Genomic DNA, 24,138 nt, shown 5'->3' on the forward strand with positions numbered 1-24,138 from the left:
ATTTGAATAACTGACTTGTTTTGTCTTTAATGTCTCTCTTCATTGATGGTTTTCTCTGTCATGTTTCAGGTGGAGAATTGTCCTTGACGGTGGTATGGATGGGTTCAGCTGTTCACAGGCGTTTATCAGCCTTTACCCGACACTGGAACAGCCATGGTTTGAGAACAGAGCCGACACCAGACACCCGTGCAGATTTTGGTCCGAGGCCGTCTGGAAGGACAGAGAAGCACAGCGATGGAAGAGATGTTTGTCAGAACAGCAGATGAAAGTGTTCTTCAGGAATCAGAGCAGGAGACACCAGTGTTTGAGCAGATGTTCCTTCACGTTAGACAGAGCTGCCCTAGAGCGACTTGATGCACACATTAATACACTCGCTGGTTCAAGAGGACAGCTGGAGTCTTTCTAAACGTGTTGTCTTTTCTGACGTCTCTGAATCCCAGCAGTAAAGAAATGGTCATTCCTGTAAATAACACAGCTTGTTATGGCCACCACTGAATCATTAAATGGACACTGAAGATTGCTGTGGGCTGTGGATGGATCCACTTGCTGTGTTTTGAGTAGATATGACAATAATATGTAAGTATGGTTAAGATGTGTGACATTTTAAAGTAACATCATAAACAGCAAGGTCATCATTTGAAGCTTGAAAATAAAAGTTTCTAGTTCCCACAGTAAGTGTCCTCTGATTTACTTACACCTCACCACAAAACCTTTACTGGAACGGCCATTTAAAAATAAGTCTTTAGGATTTTTTAATGTTGTTAATATTTCATAAGAACATCCATTTTATATAAAACACTTAACTAAAAGGTAAACTTGAGTGATTAAAGGCAGATGGGTTTAAACGCCTCTATTTCATCTGTCAATCACATTAAACACTTTCAGTCATCTGTGAACAAACATATGGCAGTAATATTGTACTTAAAGGGACAGTTCTGTCATCGTTTAAAGCCAAGAGATCCTTTCAGGGCAAAGAACATGGAGCGAAAAATGCCTCAAAAATAATTCACACAAAGAACACGATTCACACATGCATGAAACCTAATTCATGTGCACAAAATACATTTATATATTCATAAAATACATTTCACAAGCGCAAAACACAGTTCATAGATATCCATCTGCTTGCTGTGTCTCGTGAGGATGACTGAAAGCCATTGATCAGTCAGAGCTTTGTCCAGCTCATGTTCAGATGAAGAGCTTGATGCTCTCGAGGTGAAGAACAGAAGCAGGATATCGTATGGTTCGAGGGGCGTACAGCGGGATAGGTGTGTGCATCCATGCTCCTGTCGGTGTTCCCTCGAGGATGACCAACCTGAGATGAGAACATATAGTGTTCCTTACCCCAAGAACACCAACCACAAACTAAATAAATTAATCTTCTCTGATGGGATAGTGTTCATCAAATGTGAATCGCAGAGCCTCTTTTTTATGAACACTATAAATATGGATACAGTACTCTTTTAATCTACTGGGTTTTTCCTACTATACAGTGGGGTTCATCATAATGTTCAAGTGTTTTTATGTGGTCTAGAAGCTCCAGTGACACCTGGCATCATAGTTAACATCATAGTTTTCAGCTACAGATACCAATATATCAATTCATTATTCACATTAAGTCATGATCCACACATTTGTTCAGGTTGTGTTTCATAAGAGACGCCAGTAGAGTGATTTAAAGTCATATATAGTGTGGTTCATCAGTGCTGGTTCTGCTAGGTCTAGGGTGGCTAACGTCGGTCCTGGAGAGACACTCCAACCCTGATCAAACCTGCACAAACAAGCTAATCGAGGTCTGAAGGGTTGATATAAAGCTGTAGGCAGGTAAATGTTTATCAGACTCTCCAGGATCACTGTACTCGTCTATATACTCTTGTCCCACAGAATCGAGCGTCTCTGGCGTGATGTATCTGTAGGGGTCACAAGCATCTACTACAACATCCCGCACACACTGGAGGACAGACACCTGCTGGATATTAGCAGCTCCTCGCACTTATTCAGCTGTCATTATGTCTTCCTGAAAGCAGGCCAGCTTGGATGTCTTTGGAGAGGGGTGGGACCACCATCCCATGAGGACAGAACAAAATCTGACACCTAATCAGTTGTGCTCCAAAATCCAGTTATGGATCCAGAGCTAATAAATGTTAAATGTGAAAAGAAAAAGTAAAATAATTTCTTTAGATGCAGCCATACCAAACCCTGAATGGGAGGACAGCGGATACTCAGAGGGCCAAACCTCGGGATGCATGTTCCTGTGCTTGACATTTCATTACCAGACGATGAAATAGCACAACTTAAAGAGGGTAAGTAAAAAAGTTTAAAAAAGTTAAAGTTCAAATAACACGGCCTTATCTTTTTTTTCTTTTAAAGAGGTGTATTAGAAGTTGAACAAACACTGCCCCCTGTTGACTCTTTCTAGTTCAATGAGACCAGATCCACTATGAACAGATTGTAGGAACATCACCATATCCATGTTGAGTGCGGCGTAGCTCTGATAGTGACAGGGAAGCGTGTGTGTGTGTGTGTCTGTGTGTGTGTGTGTGGGTGTGTGTGTGTGTGTGTGTGTGTGTGTGTGTGTGTGTGTGTGTGTGTGTGCAACAGGGAATTTGAAGAGATCCAGGTTCTCTTCTGACACCTCCCGTCCCAGCCTGAACTTCATCAGGTCACTCAGCATGTTTGCTGATGCTATGAAAGAATAATTATCACACATTTAATTATAAACATTTATTCTAGCTGCTTTATGTAAATGGAGATGTTTTTAACTCAAGTAACAAATAAAGCCAAACCTTCTTCAGTAAAGCTTCTCATACAGCTCGTGATGACGCTCATGATCTCAGCAGCAGTGGAGTCGTCTCTGTCCTCATCATCCACAGGCTTCTGAAGGACTGTCTGTGGGGGTTTGGAAATAAATGTTAATGGGAGTCATGACTTATTTTTGTGTTGTTTTTTTGTTTTTTCACCCTCGAGCTCCACTTATATTGTTAGTAAAAATAAAAGTTAATAATTTAGAAACACATGTCCATTTCCTATGGTGTATTTGTACCTGTGTTTGAAAGTGTTTGGGTCACACCTCCAGTGAGTTCTGGTTAGCATCTTCACATACCAGGTGAGCGGTGCTCAGGTGTGACTACCTGATTCTTTCTTGTACTGATGAATCTAACTTTGAGATGTCACAACTCCAAGAGAGTACTTTTATCAGCAGGGATTATAATAGATAAAAACTTAAAATATGTTTTTATACTATAATGACCTCCTTTATGTCAAAAGATAAATGCAATTTTAATTTGCAATTACATTTAATTATGCACAGTAATTTTTGCGAATACTACATGTTGTACCACGAACTGTTGTTTTAATAGTTTTTTAGGCGAGAATGTAGTTGTTTAGACCTGAAATCTGTGACTGATATTTAATAATAGCGCCTATTTTACAATTTGTTTAGTTGTTTTCGGAGATACGAGCTCCAGGGCGTCAGCGGACGTTCAGTGCTTGTGTACCCGCTGAGAACAGCTTCATCTCGGCCAGTGCTTCAGGGATTTACCGCTGGCTCTTATAGTGGTTAAACATGAGACATAATTCAATTTGAGTACATAAAACGGTCAATCTTTGGCCTTATTAATCTATTACTTGTTCCAGAGCAAGTCAAATATTTCCTTACATCATGTAGCATAGCATATTGGCTACAACTAGACTAGATCAGATGAAGACTCTTCTCCTCTCTTCAAATACACACAACATTTAACTTTATAGACATAGTGTTTTTTGAGTAAAGAAAATGCTTTACTTTTTTTCCCAAACGTCAGATCTTTATTTACCTTTGCATTGCACAGACGAGATGACCAAACTGAGTGCACACTTCATTCACGAGGAGAGGCGGAGTTATGCTCTTTAAAATCCTTTTCATTCGTTAAATATTTGTAAAACCCACATTCAAGCGTAAAGGGTGACCTATAGATTTTGTTTTGTTTTTTAATGAAATAAAACAAACATTTGGAAATAAAGAGATACGAAGTGTAGCATTTATTTTATTTTATTTATTTTTGGTAATTATCCACGGCACACTTGACAACCATCACAGGCACACTAGTGCTTTACATTTGACTGAACTGCACAATTGTGTTTATTTGTTGTTCAATAAATATTATTTTATATAAATATGTCCATTAGTGTGTAATATGGATTGAGTGAAAGTTACACTAATAGGCCATTAGATGGCGGCAACACTTTACAGGAGAATGAGTCAGTGAGGCACAAGAGACTTTTAAATTGAAAGCAACATTTGCAAAGGAAGTTGTTTTAGCGCTGTGTTGTTTGTGCTATTGATGATTTGTGATGGTTGTTCATGAGTCTCTTGTTTGTCCTGAGCAGTTAAACTGAGCTCTGTTCTTCAGAAAGATCCTCCAGCTCCTGCAGATTCATCAGTTTTCCAGCATCTTCTGCATATTTGAACTGAAAGAGAAAAACTAAATAAACAAAGTAAAAATTATTTAGACTGATCATTTTCCCCCCCCCAAGGATTCTATAGATATCGCGATATATCGATATCGTGAATTCTTTTGGCCACAATAACCGTGGTGTGAAATCTAATATCGTGACAGCCCTAGTTTAGATCAGATGAGTTCAGCAATATCACACAAGTTATGAGTGTCCCATAGCCCAACCAGAGCAAATGCAATACTGATTTTATACAACAGTAACAGTATTGGTCAATTATTTTATACACAATTTTGTGTTTTTGTTCAATTTTGCCAATGAAATATTTCAGAACGACTTGGAGTTTCCATGCGTTTCATTCTGAATTGGCGTTTTGAACAAATCGATTGAAATCAATGATTCAGCGGACCATTAATAAAAGACTTGTTGGACATGACAAATATGACAATTCAGTAATTATTTACTCAGCCTCATGCTCCACAAAATTCTCTGTTGAATCAAATAAAATATTTCATTCTCAAGCTACTTTTTGTAATGTCTATTTGATGCTTTACACACACACAAAAACTTTGGGTTAATTTTTCAGCAAGAACTGATTTGATTAAATTGTGATTAATTGCCACATCATGTAATTAGTTTAAAACTGTAAATCTGTATATATACTGTATATATGTGTGTGTGTGTGTGTGTGTGTGTGTGTGTGTGTGTGTGTGTGTGTGTGTGTGAATATAAACTGTTTCATATCTCGGCTAGCACAGGTCCATGATAAATGTGACCTTGGGTGTTTTGAAAAGCGCCGTTAAATAAAATGCATTATTATTATTATTATTATTCTTATAAGTAGCACAGGTCCATGATAAATGTGGGTAGAGATGAGGCGAGGACACTCATGTGCACTTGAGCTTTATTGAACAATGACAAAACCTCCCCCGTGAGGGAAAACAGTCCTCTCAAACACTTCAGCCGCAAAAATAACATGGGTCAGGACTCCTGCAGGAGAACCACAAAGACACTGAGGACAGAGAAACTGGGGAAAAGAGCTGAGGAGGGTAATGAAGAACAGCAGCTGGGACAAATGAACTTCTAAAACAAGAGGGAGTGGTCAAGAGAAACATGAGACACAGACAAATCAATACAGTTCAATGATATCTTCAAGTGTCTCTATAGTAAAACGATTCAAAATCGTCTTTAGTGCATTAAGCTTTTGAAAAAAACAAACAAACAAAAAACACTTTTAAAAACGCGTCCTTCCGCTTTACTCCACTGGAGAACACAATACATTAAGTCCATTATTTTCATACATTAAAAACAAAAAAACAAGATGCAAGTAAAACTGCATTTCAGTAGCATAATATAAGAATATAGCTGCGAGCAGCGATGGCGGGCCCAAGCCCGGTGGCACCGCCACCCCGGTGGCTTCAGGGCAACTGTGCACAGCGGGCAATAGGCACTTAAAACGGTTAAACATCAAAGGACTATGTCAAATTCACTCCACATTTACTGCACTACAAGGTGCCACTATAGAGCCCCTCCTCCCTGCCCATTTTCAAAGGATTACATGTGCCAAGTTTTAACATTATTCTGATGAATTTTGAAGCAAATCAGGTAAAAATAAGAGGGTGATCTCAATGTATGCTGAAAGTGACACATTTTCTGCTTCCAGTTGGTGGCGCTATGACTTTGAATCACAATAGTCACATCCATGTGATCAGCCTTGTACAACGAAGACTAAGCCGAAGTTTCATCAAAATCAATTAATGTATGCAGAAGTTATAACACTTTGTTTCCCTTTTCTTGCCATAAATTCGTTGCCTCGCCACGGCCAAACCGTTTGAGATATCCAAAATCCGTTTGCAATTAAACAACTTCAATGTGTTTAGCAACAAGTTAAAAAAAGCTTGGTGTAAATTGGATAAACCCTGTAGGAGTAGTAGTATAAAATTCATAGCCTGTTTTTTCAAAAAATTAACATTCAAACCAAAATAGCTGACTTCCTGTTGGTCGGAGCTAATGAATGTAAATTAGAAAATTGTCCGGCTTGATGAGAACAATATGTGTACCAAGTTTGGTGACTGTAGGAAAAACAAACCCCCCCACTTTTGTCAAAAGGTGGCGCTACTGAGCCCCTCCACCACGCCCATTTCTATGGCTTTGTCCATGTCTACTGGTTGACAATATTGATGTGTGTGTCGAGTTTCATGCAATTTGAAGCATGTTAAGAGCCTCAAAAACACTCAAGAATATTATTACAGTTTGACCTGTTGCCATGGCAACAATATTTCAAATATCAAAATCCTGTCATAGGTCTACATCTGCTGTGTATTGACATTACACTGATGAAGTTTGAAGCAAATCAGGTAAAAATAAGAGGGTGATCTCAAAACATTTCAAAAAGTGATACACTTCCTGCTGCCAGTTGGTGGCGCTATAACTTTGACTCACAATAGTCACATACATGTGATCAGACTCCTATAACGAACACACTTGTGAAGTTTCATAAAGATCAATATATGTATGCAGACGTTATAACACATTTCCTGTTTCCTTTTTCTCGCCATAAATTCGTTGCCTCGCCACGGACAAACCGTTCGAGATATCAAAAATCCCCTGGCAATTTTTAATCATCAGTGTCTTGACTTCATGCTGACCGAGTTTGGTGGCGATCGGATTAATCGTCTAGGAGGAGTATATCAAATTCCAGAGCATGCGTTTTTCAAACAACCCTTAATAGCTGACTTCCTGTTGGCGTGACGTTTAACTTAGAGCACGAAAGTTGTTCGGCCCGATGAGGTCTATATGTGTACCGAGTTTCAGACTAATACGTGCAAGCGTGTTTAATATATGGACCAAATTTTCAGACCTTTTTCAAGGGGGCGCTGTTGAGCCCCCCTGCCACGCCCGGGTACCAGCTTCTGCCCGGCCCTGTTGGCCGCGGATTCCAATGTGTGTGCCAATTTTCAAGAGTTTTTGAGCATGTTAAGGCCCCCAAAAAGCCCCGGAAGACGGAAAAAAATAAAAAAAAAAAAAATAAAAAAAAAAATAATAAATATAGCTGCGAGCAGCGATGGCGGGCCCAAGCCCGGTGGCACCGCCACCCCGGTGGCTTCAGGGCAACTGTGCACAGCGGGCAATAGGCATTTAAAACGGTTAAACATCAAAGGACTATGTCAAATTCGCTCCACATTTACTGCACTACAAGGTGCTGCTATAGAGCCCCTCCTCCCTGCCCATTTTCAAAGTATTACATGTGCCAAGTTTTAACATTATTCTGATGAATTTTGAAGCAAATCAGGTAAAAATAAGAGGGTGATCTCAATGTATGCTAAAAGTGACACATTTTCTGCTTCCAGTTGGTGGCGCTATTACTTTGAATCACAATAGTCACATCCATGTGATCAGCCTTGTACAACGAAGACTAAGCCGAAGTTTCATCAAAATCAATTAATGTATGCAGAAGTTATAACACTTTGTTTCCCTTTTCTTGCCATAAATTCGTTGCCTCGCCACGGCCAAACCGTTTGAGATATCCAAAATCCGTTTGCAATTAAACAACTTCAATGTGTTAGCAACAAGTTAAAAAAAGTTTGGTGTAAATTGGATAAACCCTGTAGGAGCAGTAGTATAAAATTCATAGCCTGTTTTTTCAAAAAATTAACATTCAAACCAAAATAGCTGACTTCCTGTTGGTCGGAGCTAATGAATGTAAATTAGAAAATTGTCCGGCTTGATGAGAACAATATGTGTACCGAGTTTGGTGATTGTAGGAAAAACTAACCCCCCACTTTTGTCAAAAGGTGGCGCTACTGAGCCCCTCCACCACGCCCATTTCTATGGCTTTTGTCCATGTCTACTGGTTGACAATATTGATGTGTGTGTCGAGTTTCATGCAATTTGAAGCATGTTAAGAGCCTCAAAAACACTCAAGAATATTATTACAGTTTGACCTGTTGCCATGGCAACAATATTTCAAATATCAAAAATCCTGTCATAGGTCTACATCTGCTGTGTATTGACATTACACTGATGAAGTTTGAAGCAAATCAGGTAAAAATAAGAGGGTGATCTCAAAACATTTCAAAAAGTGATACACTTCCTGCTGCCAGTTGGTGGCGCTATAACTTTGACTCACAATAGTCACATCCATGTGATCAGACTCCTATAACGAACACACTCGTGAAGTTTCATAAAGATCAATATATGTATGCAGACGTTATAACACATTTCCTGTTTCCTTTTTCTCGCCATAAATTCGTTGCCTCGCCACGGCCAAACCGTTCGAGATATCAAAAATCCCCTGGCAATTTTTAATCATCAGTGTCTTGACTTCATGCTGACCGAGTTTGGTGGCGATCGGATTAATCGTCTAGGAGGAGTATATCAAATTCCAGAGCATGCGTTTTTNATCAATTAATGTATGCAGAAGTTATAACACTTTGTTTCCCTTTTCTTGCTATTAATTCGTTGCCTCGCCACGGCCAAACCATTTGAGATATCCAAAATCCGTTTGCAATTAAACAACTTCAATGTATTAGCACCAAGTAAAAAAAGTTTGGTGTAAATTGTATAAACCCTGTTGGAGTAGTAGTATTAAATTCAAAGCCTGTTTTTTCAAAAAATTAACATTCAAACCAAAATAGCTGACTTCCTGTTGGTTGGAGCTAATGAATGTAAATTAGAAAATTGTCCGGCTTGATGAGAACAATATGTGTACCGAGTTTGGTGACTGTAGGAAAAACTAACCCCCCCACTTTTGTCAAAAGGTGGCGCTACTGAGCCCCTCCACCACGCCCATTTCTATGGCTTTGTCCATGTCTACTGGTTGACAATATTGATGTGTGTATCGAGTTTCATGCAATTTGAAGGATGTTAAGAGCCTCAAAAACACTCAAGAATATTATTAAAGTTTGATGTGTTGCCATGGCAACAATATTTAAAATATCAAGAATCCTGTCACAGGGTTACATCTGCTGTGTATTGACATTACACTGATGAAGTTTGAAGCAAATCAGGTAAACATAACAGAGTGAACTCAATGCATTTTGAAAGTGACACACTTCTTGCTGCCAGTTGGTGGCGCTATAACTTTGACTCACAATAGTCACATCCATGTGATCAGACTCCTATAACGAACACACCGCTGAAAGTTTCATAAACATCAATCAATGTATGCAGAAGTTATAACACACTTCCTGTTTCCCTTTTCTCGCCATAAATTCGTTGCCTCGTCACGGCCAAACCGTTCGAGATATCAAAAATCCGCTGGCAATTTTTAATCATCAGTGTCTTGTCTTCATGCTGACCGAGTTTGGTGGTGATCGGATTAATCGCCTAGGAGGAGTATATCAAATTCCAGAGCATGTGTTTTTCAAACAACCCATAATAGCTTACTTCCTGTTGAGGTGACGTATAACTTAGAGTACGAAAGTTGTTTGGCCCGATGATGTATATATGTGTACAGTGTTTTATACTTATATGTGCAAGCGTGTTTGATATATAGACCAAAATTTCAGACCCTGTTCAAGGGGGCGCTGTCGAGCCCTCCTGCCATGCCCGGGTACCAGCTTCTGCCCGGCCCTGATGGCCGCGGGTTCCAATGTATGTGCAAAGTTTCATGAGTTTTCGAGCATGTTAAGGGCCCCAAAAATGCCCGAATGGTCGGAAAAAAAATAAAATAAATAAATATAGCTGCGAGCAGCGATGACGGGCCAAAGCCGGTGGCACCACCACCACGGTGGCTTCAGGTCAACTGTGCACGATGGGCAATGGCCATTTAAAACAGTTAAACATCAAAGGACTTTGTAAATTTCACACCACATTTACTGCAGCGGCTGATGCTGCTATGATGACAAATCACATGCATTAGATCGTTTAAAGGTTTTGTGAAATCACAGGCAAATCGGTGCCTGTTCACGCGAGTGACAATCACACAGTGTTCATAAGCAAAGACGCGATCTGAGAGAATCGGCAACGAGTCGCTGACGCCTGCGAGATATTTGGCACGCTAAATATCTGGACCTGTCGGCGATTCAAAATCCTGCTGTGTGAAAAGTGTTCTGACTGAAAACTACATCGGCAATGACTGACAGCCAATGAGAGAGCAAGATACAGAGCAGCGGGGAGTTATAGACCACAATATCAGCAAGCATAGCTTTGTACACATAAACATTACAATTCTATCAAACAGAAACAAAGCACAAACATTTTCTTGATCATCTGCAACAGCAGCACAATGAAAAGTTATGTATTTACCTCCAACTCTCGATGCAGAACACACAATCCACAGTCTCCCCAACCCTTTCCTCCTCCATATTCTTCTTTTCTTTTCTTGTTTTCGCTGCAAATCAGCGCACAGGCAATTCGTATTGCAAGCTTCTTGCGGGCTACCATTTTTAATAATAAACCCAGTCTCACGTGAGAACTCTTGCACGCATGATATCACGTTGTTTTCTTGTCACATCTCCCGTGTGTTTGGTTGTGAAACATAGTTTGCGTGCCAGACAGAGTTGTCTGCAATTCTTCCTATTGTAAAGTCATGCAGTGTGAAACCTTCTGTCTCCGATCCATCGTGCAGTTTGAACACAGCAGCGACTGAATGCTGGCCAAGATAGTCATGCAGTGTGAAAAGAACAATGACCCGACTACTTTGAAAATGATGCAGTCTGAAAAAAATAATCCAGCCTTAATGTGAATGTCTGTGGTTGCTGATGTTGTATAATCCTCAATCTTCTCTTCATGTGTTGTTTGACCTCCCTAGCTGTTGTTTGTGCACCAATCTTATGCACCAAAAGCATGCTTTAATTTAATTTTAATATGTGTGGTATAAGATAAAAAATAAAATGAAAAGAATTAATAAATAGAGCCAAATCTCAGAACCTGCCAAAACAATTTTAATGTCAGTCTCAGGTAATAATAAGGTACATGTCTAGATTTTTCTGCTCACTTATGCAAGATTTATTTTAAACAGAAACTTTTATAATCATGTGAAATTTTACTGAAACAGGGGTTTTTAATAAATTTAAATCATGTCAATAAATAATAAATTAAAAAATTTGGTAACACTTTATAATAACTGCACACTGTGAAGCATTAGTTAAGTATTAGTAAATAGTCAATTAATCATTTATGAAGCATTGATAGACATTAGTAAGCAGTTTATAAATACAGCTATAAATGCTTTGTTCTTGATTTATAAGCATATCTTTAATGTGTTTAATAATTGTATTTTCATACTTTATTAATGATCAATTTTTCATTTCAAAAATTAAGTATTACATTATTTACAAACCAGTTGTATAATCCTCACACTTCTCTTCATGTGTTTTTTGACCTCCCTGAGCTTTTATTTGTGCACCAATCTTATGCACCAAAAGCATGTTTCATTTAATTTCAATATATGTGGTATACAATGAAAAAAAATAATAAATAAATAAATGTAACCAAATCACAGAACCTGCAAAGACAATTTTAATGTCAGTCTCAGGAAATAGTAAGCTACATGTCTAGATTTTCCTGCTCACTTATGCAAGTTTATTTTAAACAGCCACTTTTATAATCATGTGAAATGTTATTTTAATAAATTTGAATTATATCAATAAATAATGAATTAAAAAATAATTTTAGAAAATTATTTAGAAAACTATTCCTGTACCAATAGGGATATAGTGTTATAGTTCAATTTCAAATGAGTGTGAAGTTATCATTTGCAGTGTGTTCTTATGTTTTAATTAACCTAATTATAAAACTAATAATGTAATACTATGTTGTCAGTGGCCTACAAATGCACTGGCTTGATTAGCTGCTTCAGGTGTGTTTGAGTCTGAGAATAAAATGAGTCTGCAAAAAAAAGGTTAAATAACTTATCATGGATGTAAATCTCTCTCTCTCTCTCTCTCTCTCTCATTCAAAGACACACACACTGGTGTGAGGTGTCAGGGGGAGAGGAGGGGGGAATGTGAGTTGCACATAGAGAGAGTGCCTATGCCTATGTGTGTGCGTGAAAAATCCACATTCAAACAAAAATATCTGACTTCCTGTTGGTCTGAGCTAATGACTGTAAATTAGAAAGTTATCCGTCTTGATGAGATCAATATGTATGCCGAGTTTTGTGACTGTAGGTTAAACTAACCCCCCGACTTTTGTCAAAAGGTGGCGCTATATAGGCCCTGCTCTCTGCCCGTTTCTAAGGCTTTGCCCATGTCTACTGTATGACAATATTGATGTATGTGTCGAGTTTCATCCAAATTGAAGCATGTTAAGAGCCTCAAAAAATCCCAAGAATATTATGAAAGTTTGACGTGTTGCCATGGCAACAATATTTAAGATATGACAAATGCAGTAACAGGTCTACATCTGCCATGTTTTGACATTATTGTGATGAAGTTTGAAGCAAATCGGGTGAAAATAAGAGGGTGATCTCAAAGCATTTTGAAATTGACACACTTCCTGCTGCCAGTTGGTGGCGCTATAAGTTTGATTCACAATAGTCACATCCATGTGATCAGACTCCTATAACGAACACACCGCTGAAGTTTCATAAACTTCAATTAATGTATGTAGACGTTATAACACATTTCGTGTTTCCCTTTTCTCGCCATAAATTCGTTGCTTCGCCACGGCCAAACCATTCGAGATATCAAAAATCCGCTGGCAATTTTTCATCATCAATGTCTTGACTTCATGCTGACCAAGTTTGGTGGTGATCGGAATAATCTCCTAGGAGGAGTATATCAAATTCCAGAGCATGCGTTTTTCAAACAACCCGTAATAACTGACTTCCTGTTTAGGTGGCGTTTAACTTAGAGTACGAAAGTTGTTTGGCCCGATGATGTCTATATGTGTACCGAGTTTTATATTTGTATGTGCAAGCGTGTTTGATATATGGACCATGCTTTCGGACCCCATTCAAGGGGGCGCTGTCGAGCCCCCCTGCCACGCCCGGGTACCAGCTTCTGCCCGGCCCTGTTGGCCGCGGATTCCAATGTGTGTGCAAATTTTCAAGAGTTTTCGAGCATGGTAAGGGCCCCAAAAATGCCAGAATAGTCGAAAAAAAATAAAAAAAATAAAAAAATATAGCTGCAAGCAGCGATGACGGGCCAAAGCCCGGTGGCACCGCCACCCCGGTGGCTTCAGGGCAACTGTGCGTGGCGGGCAATGGGCATTTAAAACAGTTAAGCATAAAAGGACTATGTTAAATTCACACCACATTTAATGCACTATAAGGTGCCGCTATAGAGCCCCTCCTCCCTGCCCGTTTCTAAGGTTTTGCCCATGTCTACTGGCTAACAATCCTGATGTATGTGTGGAGTTTCAAACAATTTGAAGCATGCTAAGAGTCTCAAAAGCATTCAAAACCAATATTAAAGTTTGATGCGTTGCCAAGGTAACTGTGTTTGAGATATCACGATTCTTTTCAAAGGTCTACATCTGTCATGTTTTGACATTATTTAAATGAAGTTTGAAGCAAATAGGGTAAAAATAAGATGGTGATCTCAAAGCATGCTGAAAGTAACACATTTCCTGCTGCCAGTTGGTGGCGCTATAACTTTGACTCACAATAGTCACTTCTATGTGATCAGCCTTGTACAACGAACACACAGCCGAAGATTCATCAAAATTAAATAACGTATGCTGAAGTTATAACACTTTGTTTCCCTTTAATTGCTATAAATTCGTTGTCTCGCCATGGCCAAACCATTTGAGATATCCAAAATCCGTTTGCAATTAAACAACTTCAATGTATTAGCAACAAGTTAAAAAAGTTTGGTGTAAATTGTATGAACCCTTTTGGAGTAGTAGTATTAAATTCAAAGCCTGTTTTTTTCAAAAAAATTAACATTCAAACCAAAATAGCTGACATCCTGTTTGTCGGAGCTAATGAATGTAAATTAGAAAATTATCCAGCTTGATGAGAACAATATGTGTACCGAGTTTGGTGACTGTAGGAAAAACTAACCCCCCCACTTTTGTCAAAAGGTGGCGCTACTGAGCCCCTCCACCACGCCCATTTCTATGGCTTTGTCCATGTCTACTGGTTGACAATATTGATGTGTGTATCGAGTTTCATGCAATTTGAAGCATGTAAAGAGCCTCAAAAACACTCAAGAATATTATTAAAGTTTGATGTGTTGCCATGGCAACAATATTTAAAATATCAAGAATCCTGTTACAGGTCTACATCTGCTGTGTATTGACATTACACTGATGAAGTTTGAAGAAAATCAGGTAAACATAACAGAGTGAACTCAATGCATTTTTAAAGTGAAACAATTCCTGCTACCAGTTGGTGGCGCTATAACTTGGACTCACAATATTTACATCCATGTGATCGGACTACTACAACCAGTACACTCATGAAGTTTCATAAAGATCAATCAATGTATGCTGACGTTATAACAAACTTCCTGTTTCCCTTTTTTCGCCATAAATTTGTTGCCTCGCCATGGCCAAACCGTTCGAGATATCAAAAATCTGCTGGCAATTTTTAATCATCAATGTCTTGACTTCATGCTGACCGAGTTTGGTGGCAATCGGATTAATCGCCTAGGAGGAGTATATCAAATTCCAGAGCATGCGTTTTTCAAACAACCCATAATAGCTGACTTCCTGTTGAGGTGACGTATAACTTAAAGTACGAAAGTTGTTTGGCCCGATGATGTCTATACGTGTACTGAGCTTTATACTTATATGTGCAAGCGTGTTTGATATATAGACCATGTTTTCGGACCCCATTCAAGTGGGCGCTGTCGAGCCCCCCTGCCACGCCCGGGTACCAGCTTCTGTCTGGCTGTAATGGCTGCGGGTTCTGACCCGTATGCAAAATTTCAAGAGTTTTTGAGCATGTTAAGGGCCCCAAAAAACCCAAAAACCTAAAAAAAAAAAAATAATAATAATAATCCTAAAGAAAACAATAGGGCCTTCAGCCCATTACAGGGCTTTGGCCCTAATAATCCTAAAGAAAACAATAGGGCCTTCAGCCCCTTACAGGGCTTTGGCCCTAATAATAATAATAATCATAATCCTAAAGAAAACAATAGGGCCTTCAGCCCCTTGGGCTTTGGCCCTAATAATAATCCTTAGGGGATCAAGAGGGCCCTGCGCGAATTTTCGCTTGGGCCCTAAATAGGGCCTTCAGCCCCTTACAGGGCTTTGGCCCTAATAATAATAATAATCCTAAAGAAAACAATAGGGCCTTCAGCCCTTTGGGCTTTGGCCCTAATAATCCTAAAGAAAACAATAGGGCCTTCAGCCCCTTACAGGGCTTTGGCCCTAATAATCCTAAAGAAAACAATAGGGCCTTCAGCCCCTTGGGCTTTGGCCCTAATAATCCTAAAGAAAACAATAGGGCCTTCAGCCTCTTGGGCTTTGGCCCTAATAATCCTAAAGAAAACAAAAGGGCCTTCAGCCCCTTACAGGGCTTTGGCCCTAATAATAATAATCCTAAAGAAAACAATAGGGCCTTCAGCCCCTTGGGCTTTGGCCCTAATTAAAGCTGCAAGCAGCGATGAAAGGGCCCTCGCACCCAGGCTCACCGCCACACGTTGGCCTCAGGAAAACAGTGAACAGTGGGCAACATGCATGTAAGCGAGTAATTACAGGAGAATTATGGCAAAATCATGTAAAAGTGCCACACTTCCTGCTGCCAACAGGTGGCGCTATAGCTAACTGAATATTGTCATATAGAAGTCTTTAGGCCAGGACTTTTAAGTTTGGGGCAGATCAGACACAGTATGCCTGAGTTACAACAGCTTCCTCTTTCATGGCAAAACATCAGACTTTGTCAGTCCGCCACGGACACGCCCTTCAACGAAAACTCAAGATCTTTGACATTTATCATCGCTAAGGTCTTAAGATTAGACTGACAACATATGATATGGTTCTGGTTAAATCTCTAAGAGGAGTTAATCACAGTGTAAAACATGACATTTCCTGTTGCCTGCAGGTGGCGCTATGACTGTAACTAAATATATTGCTATGAAGATGTCTTCAGGTCAGGACTCTAATAAAATATGTGAAGTTTGGGGCAGATCGGACATTGTTTGTCTGAGTTACAACAGCTTCCTCTTTCATGGCGAAACATCAGACTTTGTCATGCCGCCACGGACACGCCCTTCAGTGAAAACTCTAGATCTTCGCAATTTAACGTCATAAAGGCCTTTAGATTAGACTGACCAAATATGACATTGATCTGATTAAAGCTCTAGGAGGAGTTTGTTAAAGTACAACATGTGGAAATGGCAAAAACTGCCAAGATTTTGTAAAGAAAATTCAAAATATCTCACTTCCTGTTGGGTTTACAAACTTTGCACCCAGGGGCTTTTTTGTAGGTATTGGGCTGTTACATCTGTCTACTGAATTGCATAACTGTACGTGAAACGTAGCACGAAGGGCGCTTAATTGAAATTTTGTAGGTGGTGCTATCGAGCCATTTTGCCACACCTAATTCTGAAACCCATATCAGATGTAAATTTTCACCACTTCTGACGTGTGTGCAAAGTTTCATGAGTTTTTGAGAACGTTTAGGCCCTCAAAAATGCAATTCATTTTGGAGAAGAAGAATAATTGGCTGAGCAATTACAATAGGGTCCTCACACCATCGTTGCTCGGGCCCTAATAATAATCCTAAAGAAAACAATAGGGCCTTCAGCCCTTTGGGCTTTGGCCCTAATAATCCTTAGGGGATCAAGAGGGCCCTGTGCGAATTTTCGCTTGGGCCCTAATAATAATAACAATCCTTAGGGGATCAAGAGGGCCCTTCGCCATTTCATTGGCTTGGGCACTAATAATAATAATCTTAAAGAAAACAATAAGGCCTTCAGCCTTTGGCTTTGGCCCTAATAATAATCCTAAAGAAAACAATAGGACCTTCAGCCCTTTGGGCTTTGGCCCTAATAATAATAATAATCCTAAAGAAAACAATAGGGCCTTCAGCCTTTGGCTTTGGACCTAATAATAACGGACGAAATCCAATAGGGTCCTCGCACTAGTGCTCGGGCCCTAATAATAGTAATCCTAAAGAAAACAATAGGGCCTTCAGCCCTTTACAGGGCTTTGGCCCTAATAATAATAATAATCCTTAGGGGAACAAGAGGGCCCTTTGCCATTATTGGCATGGGCCCTAATAATCCTTAGGGGATCAAGAGTGCCCTGCGCGCTAATTCGCTTGGGCCCTAAAAAAAAAAAAAAAAAAAAAAAGAATCCTTAGGGGATCAAAAGGGCCCTTCGCCATTACATTGGCTTGGGCCCTAATAATAATAATCCTTAGGGGATCAAGAGGGCCCTGCGCCATTCTTGGCTTGGGCCCTAATAAATAAATAAAAGGGAGAGTGTAAAAGTGGCCTGCCACACAGGGCAGCCATCCACTGGACCGGATCTGGTGCTTCTTTTTTAGTGAGATCAGTCAGCAGGCTGGTGAGCTCTGAATAATTCTGAATTCTTGGGACTTGGACAGGCTGAAATCGCTGCAGTCTTATCAATTTGGGGACACACCTGCCCATGTCCCAAGTGGAAGCCCAGATACCATACCTCCACACACCCAATTGCACACTTCCGCGGGCCCGCCGTGAGTCCAGCCACCCTTAGCGATCTCAGGACAGCGTGTTCCAGATGCTGCTTCTAATAATTACTATATATATATATGTCATTGAGGTATGAAGCTTATCAACTCGAGGCATTGGATAAGCACAGCATTCATCTGTCTACAATCAACACAGAAACAGACGGAACCGTCCATTTTGGGTAACAAAACTATCAGGCTCGCCCAGTCGCTATGCAATTCCTCTGTTATGCCCAACTCTAGCATGGCCTTTAATTCATCCTGTACCACATTTTTTTGGGGCAGCTGCATGCCACATCCTCGGGGATCGTTTAGATATGGTGCTGTATGAGGTCTGTGTGACCGGACAGGGGAAAGAACACATCTGCAAAATCTGCCTGCAACTTTGCTATATTGGTAAGCTGCAGCAGTGAGAAGTGATTTCCCCCAGGGACCAGAGCGAGCGGACTGACTGAGATATCCGCTTCTGGTCCGAGATCCTCCTTTGCTGTGTAGCGAAAATTAACTCAAAGGGGAAATATTAATAATTATTCATAACTCATTATGATTATTAATTATGATTAATTATGAACATGCAAATCCGTTAATCAGATTAACTGGACGTAGCTACATTAAAATTTATATTACAATCAGTTAACCTGTTCGTCCAGTGAACGCTCAGTGTTGATTGTTTATTAATTCTAAGAAATGTTAATTTCCAAGTTATGGAAAAATAATATTTCTTATTGTACTGTACTACTCAGAGCACGTAGTCCGGATCTATCACTTAAGAGGCAATTCATTAGCAGACGGAGTCAGAACCAAACATGTCTTGTGCACAATCTTTATTAACTAACTCACAAACACATAACTAAACTAACAAACACGTAACATAACATACACAAAGGGTCACACACACTTACGCAAGTCAGAATGAGTAATGATAGAGTTGAACCGGAAGAGATGCTGTTACTAGAGCTACATGAAATGTCAAAGGCAATCTGGAAAGGAATCATCAGTAAGTCTTACAAATTAATACTAACTCGCTGTTTAGTGTTAAAATGTACGATACTTGCAAGATGCCCTTAGGCTGAGGAGCATCGGCTCTGCCATCTGAGGAGAGATCTTGGATGATTCAGTCTGAAGTTATTGCCAGTCTTTTCCATGTTGGATGAGGAGCACATGGCTCGTTTGTAGGCCGAGGCCTACAGGCCTTGCAGGCCTGGCCTAGGCCGGCCGCAAGGAGATCGATTCGGTCGTTCAGAAGCAAGGAGTAAAAAAAAAGAAGGAGTGGCCCTGTTCAATCGTTTTTAACCTCTGGTCAAAGCCAACCTCTTAGGAATGATGGGGGCCAATGAGGTCGTTGTATTTCCGGGTGACACACACCTCCCCTTGGTGGGGCTTTTATGACCGAGCAAGATTAAACTGGTTGAGCTTTGAAGAAGGACTATTAAAGATCCTTATAACACTTATATGTTGTGCAGGTATGGACATACCGCATACACAAACATTTAAATCTGCTCGATACGAATGCATAGACACCAAACATGGCATAATTGAAGTTACCGTGCAGGTCATAACATTTAACAATCATCAAACATGTAAATACAATGAGTACAATACAACAACAGTAATAATGGATACCATTTCCTGAGAAGGATTCATTTATAGCACAGTCTGACTATACATTAATGCCATAGAGTCTGTGTTCTGTGTGGAAAATGCAGGGAAGATGCAGATTTTCTGTGTCTCTTCTCTGCTCTCATGCGGCAACCACATTCCTCAGCGCAATAAACTTGTAACTGAAAACTTCCTGGGGGATTGGGACAGACTCCAGAGTGAGCTTAAAACTATTGGTTAACTAACCAATAATTGTGTCTGATTTGCCTCAGTCATTACATAATTCCCCCCCTTTTGCTCGTTGTTGTCTCTCTTATGACAACAGTGAGCGACGTTGAAGGTGCAGGAAGATCAGACACATCACTGGCACACAAGGCTGGAAGACTGTGATGGGCCCTGGTTGTGTGTGTCTCCTGGAGTGGTGGTCGTTTCATGGCGGTTGATGCAGACAGTCTGCAAACTCAGGTCTCTGAGCTGGTGCTGCAGGAATCAAAGCATCCAGTGCCTTGACAGTGTGTCACCTGTCACTCTAAAGTCAGTTAGTGGGGGCAAGAGGTTTGCTGGTGGCAAGGATCAGCTCTTTGAGCTTGCTCAACAGGTGTCGAGGTAGCAGGTGCCATGACAGTGTCATCTGTCATTCGGACACCCGTGAAGCAGGTGGTTGCAGGAAGAGGTTATGGGAATTGTAGTGTGAAGAGTGTTTCAGACTGACCTAGGGTTGATGACAGAAGCGTTTGTTACCTCTGCTCTCAGTCCGAAGGAGTCTGAAGTTTGCTGTGTCCCTCTGCTCTTGTGGCAGCGCCGACTTGAGCAGGTCTGAGTGGTCTTGTGTGAGTGGTCAGAAGCTTGTGCTTCTGAGTACTTCTCAAGTAAGTACTGTTCAAGGGGCTCCTTACTAGCGTTAGAAGCTCCTACAGGTTCGATGCAGGCATGTCCGGTCGCCCTTGTGCTACCTGCCGTTGGAGATCATGCGGTGTCTGCAGGAAGAGGATGTTTCCATCCATGGCTTCTCCCTGTGGTAGGTCTGGTGCCTGGGTCTGTCTGAATTAATCCTTCTCCTTCTGTAGCTTTAGAGGATTTCAGGAAATTGGCTGATAAGGTGTCAAGCAGAAGGCTTTGGCTCCCCCCCTCTGTACCTCTGTGCTTGGCTGGGGGAGGTTCTTCTGCTGATTCTATGTGGGGTTTTGAGACGTTTCTCCTGCTGTGGTTCTTTCTGCTGCAGGCAAGAGAGTCTCAGTTCTCTTTGGGCCATGTCAAGTTCATCTTTGGTGTTGTCCAGCTGCTGGGTCAGAGCTTCAGTCCCAGATCTGGACACATCCAGAGGACGTTCACAGGTCCTGACTGTGTCATCTTTGTCCTAGAGTTCAGAATTTGCTATTTTTAACAGTGACTATTTGTGAAAGAGTTCTTTTACCAAGTCTTCTCTGGCTGCCTTTTCCAGCTGCTCTCGTTGCTGAGCAGCTGTCAGAGCCTTTGAAGTTTTGTGGATTTTCTTCTGTGCCTCTATTCTGTCAGGGTCCTTGTGCCGGTCCTGAGCCTCCATCTCTAGCTGGTCTATGTGGCTTTTAGCATGCATCAGCTCCTCGTGAGTCTCTGTTGGAGGGCGTTCACCTCCTGTTTCAAGCCAGTGAGGTTGTGGGCCAGGGAGAAGTTGACTTCAGTCAGATCATCGTGATCATACCTCTGGTTTGAGTCATCTGCCTTTACTTCTCCTCTTCCAGGAAGAGGAGAGCTTTCCTAATAGATTGTGCTTATTTAGTGGTGCTCAAAATTATGCCACAGCAATCGTTCAGATTACTTTTGTAACTGGCTCATAAAATTGAAACAACTGTTGTAAACAACCAAAATCAAGAAGGAAAGTATGTCTAGTTACTTGTGGTTATATTGGGAAATTAAAGCTGCTGTAGGTAACTTTTGTAAAAAAATATTTTTTACATATTTGTTAAACCTGACATTATGTCCTGACAGTAGAATATGAGACAGATAATCTGTGAAAAAAATCAAGCTCCTCTGGCTCCTCCCAGTGGTCCTATTGCCATTTGCAGAAATACACCGCTCCCAGTAAGAAACAACCAATCAGAGCCAGGAGGAGTGTCTTAGCAGTGTCAATCAATCAAGCTCGCGTGCGCGCTGATCACACTCCTGTCATGCACAGTGTACAGGCGTCAAATTCAAGATTACCGGTGTGCCGCAGCTTTGCTTATGGCGAAATAAAACGATGTTATATAATACTAATATAATGCAAAGGACCACCCTGAAATCTACAAGAAATTTAATTAAAAATACCATGCCATACATAATTTGTCAGTCCTGTTTTGAAATTATCTTAGTTGTGTAGTTCTTAAAAAATTAAACAAATCAAGCAGGGATACTTACTTGTCAAGCAGAAATGTGGCTGACTCTGCATCGGTTTTTAATCCCACATTCCTAAAAAAAACAAATTGTTCAGGACACGTAGCTCCCTCCACCTCGGAAAAGCCGCTCCGATATTTACCCTCGTTTTATTTCGGGCTCTATCTAATTCTTTCTTTTTGGCTTTTTTATCATCGTCATCTGTCTTTTTCCGTTTACCCGTCTTTATTTTATGAGCAGGTGCCACTCGAGGAATTGGCAGTTTGGATTGTTTTTCCGCCATAAGCAAAGCTGCGGCACACCGGTAATCTTGAAGCCTGTATGCGCTGGCGCTGTGCATGGGAGGGGTGAGATCAGCGCCTCTCTTTACTTTTATACTGCACGCGAGCTTGATTGATTGACACTGCTAAGACACTCCTCCTGGCTCTGATTGGTTGTTTCTTACCGGGAGCGGTGCATTTCTGCAAATGGCAATAGGACCACTGGGAGGAGCCAGAGGAGCTTGATTTTTTCACAGATTATCTGTCTCATATTCTACTGTCAGGACATAATGTCAGGTTTAACAAATATGTAAAAAAAATTTTTTTTACAAAAGTTACCTACAGCAGCTTTAAACCACACAAGACTAAAAAGGAAGATGTAAATAAAGATGAAAGAAATAATACTAGTAAAAACGAATAGCTGACTGCTATTATGATTAAAATCAATAAAAGATTTAAAGAAGTGATTAAAACAGCAGAATGACCTGGTATTGGGAATAGTCAATAGCACTGGTTATTAACAAATAGATTAGCTTTGGAAATCACTCTATAGTTGGTCACAGCTGCCGCATGTTCAGGGCCACACCATGTGGGTGTCCTGCCCTGAAGTTTAGTCAACGTGCTATTGAAAAATCTAAATCCTAGAATTCTTCTTTAGCTACACAGTTTACATGTAATTAAATTTAGGTTTAATTACCCTAGTAACTGCAGATTTAGCTGAACAGCGTTCAGGGAGAAATGCACCTAAGTGCAGGTGAAATTAGCTGAGAAGGATTAAAGGTGAGGATAAAGAAAAATCAGAAAACCAGGAATGTGGTTAAAGGAAATTGGTTTAGATCAGTTCACACTGCATACACACAAGCTATAGTTAAAGGCTTCACGTAAATGATGCTAACCACTAACTGTACAAGTTATTAGTTAGCTTAGCCTGAGTTAAAGGGCTGCTAGGTGGGGTTAGCTTAGCCACCTAGCCTGGTTTGTTTACAATATGGCATCACAAGGTGATGAGTTAGCACTTCCTGTGACAAGTCGTTGTCGTGGGAACCAATGCATATCAGAGCAATTCAACAGTTTATGAAGAATGTCTGCACCTTTGAAACGAGTTACGCATCGAGTTAAAAAGGAGCGCTTATACTTTAATAATTCAAACTTAAATTCAGTAAGATGCAAGTATGGTTTGCAAATTTGCAAATTTTACTCATGTAAAATTCTTCTCTATACTTGAAACATCTTCTTGACTAATTTAAAGAGTAGTTACACAGATTTGCCGCGAGTCAAATCTGGTCTAAGCGCGCCAAAGTCTTGTCTTGTGAATAAATACTGATGTTTCTATCGGCCAATGAAACATAGTATTGATCACCAGGTAGCTGATATGCTTGTAGATGCAGCTAAAGTTTAGATGAATGAGTCCCTCTGACTATAATTTCAGAGGCCTTTACTCTGTAGAAAGGAAACCTTCATCCGAATCTACATTCGTATAACACTGTACTGAGATTTCTCATCAGAAACAGGTTAAGCAGTACTGCCATTGGTATTTGTCCAACCAAAGCAGGATAATCAATTCTGGTACAGTTTACATGCCGCTGAGCTGAGATTCCTTCGTCAAAACAGTCTTACGCTTTAATACTGAGATTAGGGTTTCTTCGCTAAAATCAGATCAACTTTACTGATACCATTTGAATATATGCTAAAATGTCTTAAGACTCTTTCTGTTACAGCAGAGGTGTCACTTCAAGCTATAGTTTTATCTGCATCTAACAAGCCAGCACCATCGATCTACATGCGAATCAAATGTTGTCAAACGTCATGTCGGAATTATCAATTATTAAACACACTTTTAGTTGGACGATGGTTTAAGCGAGTGGTGTTAGGCCATGCTGGCTTAACCGGCTCAATCTAGTGTCATATTTCAAAATAGCTCGTCGTGGATGGTCATGAGCA

Source organism: Megalobrama amblycephala, linkage group LG1 (assembly GCF_018812025.1).
Source record: "Megalobrama amblycephala isolate DHTTF-2021 linkage group LG1, ASM1881202v1, whole genome shotgun sequence".
In the NCBI taxonomy this organism is placed as follows: Eukaryota; Metazoa; Chordata; class Actinopteri; order Cypriniformes; family Xenocyprididae; genus Megalobrama; species Megalobrama amblycephala.